Source organism: Microtus pennsylvanicus, chromosome 21 (assembly GCF_037038515.1).
Source record: "Microtus pennsylvanicus isolate mMicPen1 chromosome 21, mMicPen1.hap1, whole genome shotgun sequence".
NCBI lineage: Eukaryota > Metazoa > Chordata > Mammalia > Rodentia > Cricetidae > Microtus > Microtus pennsylvanicus.
The window spans coordinates 6,573,692-6,582,561 of record NC_134599.1 but is presented as its reverse complement, the minus strand read 5'-3'; positions in this window follow the sequence as shown (position 1 = coordinate 6,582,561).

Genomic DNA, 8,870 nt, shown 5'->3' with positions numbered 1-8,870 from the left:
AAGTCACAGGAAGAAGACAGACATTCTAAAGCAGAAACCCACTGTTGGGAACAATAGAAGGTAAGTCCCTGCAACACTGGGGACCATGTGTGTCACCATTGGGACAGCAGTACCTAGAGTTTTCTTCTTCCCATTGCCTCAGGAAGTCCCCAGCAGAGGGGCCACGAGCATTCCTCAGAACACACGCTGCACTTGAAGCGCGAAGGGGGGCTGCCAGCCAGGTACGTTATATATGGAAGCTGTACAGGGGAAGTTCTTATCGAAAGTGACTGAACACGCCCTTGCCCTGTGTGTTACTTCATGAACACGTACAGAAGTTGGCTGGAGTCCTGGCACTGAGAAACTCCTCAGAGAATGAAAATCGAGGATATAGTTGTTAAAAGAGATGACCTTCAGCAGCTGGTTCTGATCTGCCTCTCTGTCACAGTGGAGATCACTTAAGTGACATTCACGTTCAGCACTTCCTAGATCTAGCACTGACACTGTGCAGCCTTCAGGAGACCAGGGGAGCTCTCCTTACTCTAGGAGGGAAGCGAGACTAGATACGAACTTGATCCCTACCGCTAGGTAAGTCCCTAGCCGAAGATCACTCATTAGCCACTTTGGTTCATAAAACCAGGGTCACTGTGCATTTGGACGATTCCAGTGCAGATCCGAGAGCACTGTGGCTGGGGGTGGCAGCTTTTACAGCAGGGCCATTCCTATGTGCAGCGTCACAAGCTTGGCTGTAAGCTTTGCTAGTCCCTGGGACCCACAGTGTAAGATGGAACGTGGAGGGAAGCTGGAGAGCAGATCTTCCCCCTCTTGCTCTGAAATCTCCTGGTAGTTTCAGGGAACACGCAATTGAAAGGTACATTCTAGTGTGTGTCCAGCTGCTTGATCTAGGGTCTCATCAAGGGAAACTCGACAAATTTTAGTGCAGAATCAGTGTGTATTAAGTGCATAGGGTCCAGAACCAAAGTGTGTGCTTGCTCACTATGCTTCATAGGGCTTGAGTTGCTTCTGTAAACGTGTATGTGTGTGTGTGTGTGTGTGTGTGTGTGTGTGTGTGTGTGTGTGTGTGTGTGGTCTTGGGACTTGTCCTCTTGGAAAGCCAAGATAATGTTTTTTGAGCTGGAGGAGAATACCAACCGTGATATAGTTATAAGAAAGAATGAATTAATCCCACAGGGGCTGCAGTTGCAGTCAGCTTTCCAGAACCCTCCTGAATGAGACAGAGGAAGTCTTACAGTCTTTCATCCTCACATTGACTGGTCATTGAACATAGGCTGTCTGGTCCCTAGAAGGGAAGTGTGATCTTGCGTAAAGAATCTCATCAGCAGAAGATGGTACCAGGAGGGGGGGGGGGTTCATTTGACAGCTGCTAACCACACTGCCCACAGCAGGGAAAGAAATGTGTTCTTAGGCCCTGAAGGAGCTGATACATCTGTTTGGTGCTCCACAGATTCCCCTGCTTTCTTTTCTTCTCTTCTCTTCTCTTCTCTTCTCTTCTCTTCTCTTCTCTTCTCTTCTCTTCTCTCTCTCTCTCTCTCTCTTTTCTTTTTTTTTTAAATTTTTGAGACATGGTTTCTCAGTATCATCCTGGCTGTCGTGGAGCTAGCTCTGTAGATAAGAATGACCACCTTTAACTCTCCAAGATCTGCCTGTGTCTGCCTTCCTAGTGCTGGTATCAAAGATGTGCGCCACCACTGCCAGACTCACTCGCTTCTTATGTGACTTCTGGGACCCACTCTCCAGCTGTCCCTGGGCTCCTTTACTGGAGAATTTATGAGAAGATGAATGGAGTCTTAGAGGTTACAGCTGATACCCACCATCTTCCTCTTTACCACCACAGCAAGCTTCTCTTTATCTGGTTCAGGTTGTTTACTTGATGAGCACAAAATTAGGCTCTACCCGATGTACTTACCAAATTTCCATCAAGAGATACAAAACTAGATTATCTGCATACCAACAGGCGTACAGCTTCCTGGTGATGGCAATCAGTTCCTTGGTCACAGTACTGACTCTGTTCTCTTGGAAAAAACCTTGTCATTAAATGAGACACTTACTATGTCCCCTGGTAGAAGAAGGAGCCAACAGTATTGTGAGCCATTGATCTGTGCAGAACTCAACTCCTATGTTCTGAAAGGCAAGTAATTTAGTAAGGCCTCCTATATTTTTCTTTTTTTTTTTTTTGAATTTTTTGAGACAGGGTTTCTCCGTAGCTTTTGGTTCCTGTCCTGGAACTAGCTCTTGTAGACCAGGCTGGCCTCGAACTCACAGAGATCCGTCTGCCTCTGCCTCCCGAGTGCTGGGATTAAAGGCGTGCACCACCACCACCCGGCTTAAGGCCTCCTACATTTTGCTACTGGTTCCATAGGCTCACAGAACACTCAAAAGTCACCCGAACTGTAACTGTTGCCTGTCCTAAGTAAATATTTGTTTCAGATCTTCCTTTCTGATAGAGATAGAAAGAATGTGTTTGTTGGATCCATAGCTGAGAGTTGTTCCCGAGGCCATGTTAATCTGCTTTAGTCAAGACACTCCATCTGAAGCTGGTCATGGCGGTGCAAACTTGTGATCTCTACCAGAGAGGCTGAGGATGGAGGATCTCAAACTCAAAGCCAATTTGGCCAACACAACATGCCTCAGACTTAAAAACAAAAAGTTCTCCACATGGCAAAGTTGTACAGTTGCGTCCAGTGCTCAAGACTTTGGGCAAGTCTGCAGTCATCCGCACAATGACCTGCCTGTGTAGAGGCCAGACCTGTGAGTTAAATGGCAGTGTGATGGGGACCCACATGACTCAAGTGTCTCAGACCTGCCTTTCCGTAAAAACCAGATACTATTTTGTATTTACTGTCATGGCTAGGCTAAGAAGGGGCAGTTTCAGATGCTTTCCCAAGAAAATGTACAGGACTCTGCCAGTAAGTATATCTAGTCCATGAATTTGTGGACAAGAAAATGCTTACTAGGCAAGTCTAGGGAGCAGGGAAACCTACTTCAAGACAGAATTCTGTTTATTAATTGGCCTCTGTGTGTCTCTTCTCCAGTTGAATGGGACAGAGTTAATATTCTATGGCTCTCCAGACTTCAGTGTCAGTTTGCTGTCTATGTCCAACTGTTCTCAAAATGCTAAGATTTTTCCCTTTCCCTGTGTTCCCTGTGTATATTTACCTGTATAAATGACCATAGATCCCTTTAGGAAAGGACTGAGATCAACACAATATCTTCACTATGGTGTTACAGGTCCTTTTTAGTAGAGAATTTGCCTCCCTTTCAGTGAGCAAATTCTAGGACAGAACATTGGTTTAGATCTAGAATTGGGCTAAAGACACTAACTTTTCATCAGGCTCCCTGATTTGATTTTTGATGTGATTCCCATTCTTGACTTCTTTGGCTCATGTAGTTGGATATTATCCTATTGTCCTGTATTCTGTTCACATTCTCTATGGAGTATGACACTTGTGATCATCTTGCTTCTATTTTCAGGGTTCCACTATCATTATTACTGTCAGTGAGTTTAACTGTATAACGTCTGCTATTATTGGCCCGGTCCCCAAAGGGATGGCAGCTATGGACATTCTTAGCGATGTAGATATTCCTTGTCACTTCAATAGACAGAAACTCTTCCAGTTCCTCTTGTGGAGCAAAGCCCCTGGTGTATTTTCTCATCTTATGTAGCATACTCTAGTCATCGTGGTCCCTCCTTTTAGTTTTTGCCATGGAGCTTCTGGCACATGCACTTAGTGGTTTCCATCACTTCCAAGATCCACCCTACTTCTTAGAACTGTCTTCTGGGGTGTAAATACCCCTTACAAATACAGTATACTAGTTGCTGCTGCTAATCTCAACTTTATTTGTGGGGGTAGTATAGTTCTTTTCTTAGAACATTCTTGATTGGTTATGTTCTAATGTAACCTAGTTAGATGTCTTAGGATGGGGTGCGGGAATCGTGGCTGCGAGGGTATGCTACTTAGTTATTGCTGTATAACAAATTGGCATCAAAAACTAGCATCTTAAAACAAAACTGTATTGGCTCACAATTTCTGACTCAAGATTCTAAAATTGGAGCCAAGGTGTTAGTTGGCATTGCTGTCACTTCCAAGGGAGTTCATAATGTGACTGTTGCCAGGAAGTGTCAGTTACTTACGGGTAATTGGCAGGAAGTCTCAGTTCCTTGCTCTATGGGTCTCTTCACAATGTTTCTTGATTACCTCAGAATGTAGAAAGCAGCTTTCCCCAGAGAGACTAGTCCAAAAAAGTAAACACAAGGGGAGCGGAAATGTCTTTTATGGTCTACTGCAGAAGTCACACTTTTCGTTTCTAAAATATTCTGTTGATTACAGTGAGCCCTGTTCAAAGCATAGGGCTGAAGAGGTGGCTTAGTGGTTAAGAGTGCGTACTGATCTTGCAAGAGATCCTAATTGGGTTCCAAGAACCCATGTCGGGTGTCTCACCACAGCCTATGACTGCACTCCACCCGCTCACACCTTCTTCTGGCCTCTGCAGCCATGTGCCTCCACACAGACACATACGTATTATTTAAAATATATATCTTAGAAACAAAAACAACAGAAACTACACACAGTAGATTCAGGTGGTAAATATTGGGGCTATTTTTGAGGCTGCCTAGCACAGCCTCCGCTCCTCTCTCATCTCTCTTCAGTAAGGAGTGACTGAGTGTTAGTCTTTACCAGGAAGGAATAAGCACTGCTTTGCTCTCCAACTTTAAGGGAACCCAGGAACTTGAAAATTTCAAACACACAGTTTAATGCCCCCATTACAAGCACACAGTTTAATGCCCCCATTCCAAGCACACAGTTTAATGCCCCCATTCCAAGCACACAGTTAATGCCCCCATTCCAAGCGCACAGTTTAAATGTCACCATCCAAAGCATAAGGGCCTCACCCGTTACCTATAGACTAGGGCTAGGAATGCAGCTCGGTTAGTGGAGTCTGGCCTAGCATGCAGAAAACTCTGGGTTACACACTAAATACCACATAAAACCAGATGTTGTGGTACATACCTGTAATCCTGGCACTCAGGAAGTGGAGACAGAAAGATTTTCAAGGACATGCCTGGCTACATGACAAGTTGGAAGCCAGCTTGGGCTACACAAAACCCTGTCTCAAAAACAAAACAAAATGTGGTGGTTTGAATGAGAATGGCCCCCATAGGCTCATATGTTTGAATCCTTGGTTCCCTGCGTGTCACTGGAGGTGACCTTTGAGGTTTCAAAGGCCCATGCCATTTCCAGTAAGCATGCGTGCGCTCTCTCTCTGTGTCTCTGTGTCTCTTTCTTTTTCTGCCTCCAACTTGTGGATCAGGATGTAAGTTCTCAGTGACTGCTCCAGCCCCATACCTACCCTGCCACGATGCTCATGGACTCACTTTCTGAAACTGCAAGCCCAATTAGACTCCTTTCTCCTAAAAGTTGCCTTGCCTTGATCATAGTGTGGCATCATAGCGACAAAAAAGCAAGACGCAAAACAATCACAACAAAACAGAGACCAGAATTTGATGTATTCTTGGCTGAGCATTTAGTCTCCGATAGGGCTCTTCCATCTTTCCAGGGAAGTATTGGCTCTGGTACTCAGCGTTTTCTTCTCACTTGGCTATAGGACATGAACATGTAATCTCACATTGTATAATGTGTGTCCTAAGGACTCTGTAATTCACATTCAGCTCTTAAAAATTGAGACCTAAAATTGTGCATCCTTATGTTTAGCTTACATTACTCACTAATCACACGCAGATTTTTACTGTCTTCCTGGAACACATCTCCTTTTCCAAGAGTCGTCATCTAATTCCTTAGTCCATGTAATTATTATCTACTTCATCTCTCGCATGCTAGCTACGCTTCACTCCCCACGTGTTCACTTCCATGGTTTCCTCCCTTCATCACCCCAGGGCAGGTTTGAAAACCTCAGCTGACTTGCTCATCAGTTCTACCAGCGCTTTATTTTGTCATAGGAGACACTAACTTTAATCCTGCTTTGGGATTATTCCTGCACTTGCTGTAGCTGGAACAAATTAGCTAAGAAGGGGGAATCTATGCTGGGTACTGGGAAGGCTGAGGCAGGAGATCAAGAGTTCAAGGTTACTTTGAGCCCGTCTCAGAAGGGGCTCCATATGGAGGTTTGTGTGCTAGAGGGTAATGGTGAATTACCGGTGAAGGAGATACATGGAGCAAAAGAAGATGACTTATAACATAGCTACAAGAACATCCTCATCCAACACCGTGGGCTGCTTCACATGGGAGATGACTGTAGGGGTGGATGGAGTTCTGAGTGGATGTATGTTGTTGACTTGCACACAGTCATGTCAAATACCCCAGTGCCACAGACCCATGGGAGTGGCAAAATCTTCTCAGGGTGCTGTTCAGAGGGATGGGACAGCCTTCCTCTGGCCACAGTGTAAATGCTGACAGTGTGCAGACACCATCAACCACAACTTCTTCCCACTGTTCCCTACAGAGACCTACTGCGGAGATGAACTGACCCCGCCTCCTTAGCCATCTGAATCCAGTAAACCTGCCTCCTTGATTCAGATGTATAAAGTGATTGCATGGAGGTTACTCGTCACTGCCATGGTAGTTGGTATCCTCCACCAGAGCGAGTACAGCCCACCTAGTCCCAGCTTCTCTGGCTGTGTGTGTCTGTTTGTCCTTCTCCCTTCTCCCATTGGCCCAGTTAGGTTAATCCCTGAAGGAAGTTGTGTGGAGCACTTCCCTCTGAGTTTAACTGAGTTCAAATATTCGGCCTTCTGACCCTATACTTAGTCCTTAGACAGAGGTTGCCAGTAGAAAGGACTAAGACTCTGGACAAAGCAGCCGAGAGCAATTCCTTGGGAGAGACTCCGGAGTACTCCAACCTTCTCCACTAGCACTGGAGAAAGAGTCATTGGTTCTGAGTGTCATGATAGATCTGGAAAGTTGGGCCAAACAAACTAAAACTTTAGGGTACAAAATTTAAGAGGCATCTATTTTCAGATGCCCGATTGCACGATACAACTCTCAGAGCAACTGTCTCCTTAATTTTTTGCTTTGCTTGCCTTCCTAGGAACAGCATCCCATTATATGCAAGGTAGTTAAGGCAGGTGTGGCAAAGATGAGAGCTTGCTAATGGTCTGCTGTCGTCACTGCTGCCTTTATGGCCATTGCAAATTTCAGTATGGCTGAGCTTCCTGCGCAACTGGAATAGGATGGCTGACTAAATGGAAGTGGCTTCATATGCATGCATAATAACACAGACACACACACACACATACACACTGGGGTGTGCACACAGAGACACTCAAATGTAAAAATGGTATTTAAAAATATGTCTTTAACGCCAGGCGGTGGTGGCACATGCCTTTAATCCCAGCACTCGGGAGGCAGAATCAGGTGGATCTCTGCGAGTTCGAGGCCAGCCTGGTCTACAAGAGCTAGTTCCAAAACTACAGAGAAACCCTGTCTTGAAAAACAAACAAACAAACAAACAAACAAACAAAACAACAAAAATGTCTTTTAACAGACGTTCAAAAGAAAGAGAATTATAGGCACACACATATCAAACCACAGAGGAAGACAAGAAAAGAGAAATATGGTAGTAAAGGAATTACAAAATAGAAATGACAATAGTATTTACCCATGAATTATGTTACAACAAAATGAATTAAAAGTTTCCACCAGAAATCATGATATGGTTGAATGAATCCCCCCATTTTTTTAAACATAGGTTTGATGTAGCCCAGACTGGCTTTGAACTCACTAGCTAGCCTGATGCTGGACCTGAGCTCCTGCTTCTCCCCTCTACCACCAAAATACTGGAATTTTAAGTATGTACTACCACATCTGGCTTTGGATAGATTTTTAAATTTTTTAAAAATATATAACTATATGTCACCTACAATAAGTTCAGTTTACCTCGTTTGTTTGTTTGATTGACAGGGTGTTGCTGTGTAGCTCAGCCTTGCCTCAAACTCCTGACCCTCCTCCCTTGGCTTCCCACACACTATGATGCTGAGCTCACAGAGCACAGATAGACTGAAAAAAAGGAGATGAAAATAACTACATAATAACCACAAAATAACCACATAATAACCAAAAGCTAACAGTGGTGTTCATATTTATATCAGATGAAATAAACTTCAAGCCCCAAACTTCCCCAAGAGAAAATTCATAATAGATTATAAAAAAAAATCAGTTCATCAAGAAGATAAGGCAATAATAGCATGTAGGTACCCAATGCACTAGACATGGAAGACAAAAGACAGCAGGACTGAAGAGAGAGATAAATAGCAATGTAAAAATGGGGCTGTAATGTTTCATTCCCAACAATAGATCATCCAGATAGAAAATCAGTAAAGGCGGTAGAGTATATGAACAATGCTACGGACACGGACAAAGGGTCCATGCAGCCAAAGACAGATTACAGATTCTCATCAAGCACACTCAGAACCTTCTCCAGAACAAATATGCCAGTCCATAAAGCAAGTCTTAACAATCCAAGATGACTGATTGTGTGCAAACTAAGCAACCCAGTCCTGAATAGCCAGTGGGTCAAAGAAGAATTCAAAAGGAAATAAGAGCTTCAGAGAACATAGAATGGATTCACAATGTACATAAACCCGGTGTAGGAGCAGTCCTAAGAAAGACGTTTATAATAATGAACACCCACATAATAGGCTACTTCATGCCTAGGAAAATGAGGAACAAAGAACTGACTGTAGTTAGCAGAAGGAAGGCAGTAACAAAAGTCAGAGCAGAAATAAATAGAAGAGAGGGGAAAACCCAGCAGGAACAAAATCAAGGGTTTGTTTATTTATATATTTTTCTATTTTTACATCCCTGTCACAGTTTTCAGTCCCCAATCCACCCCCCCCCTTCTTTTCTGTTTAGAAA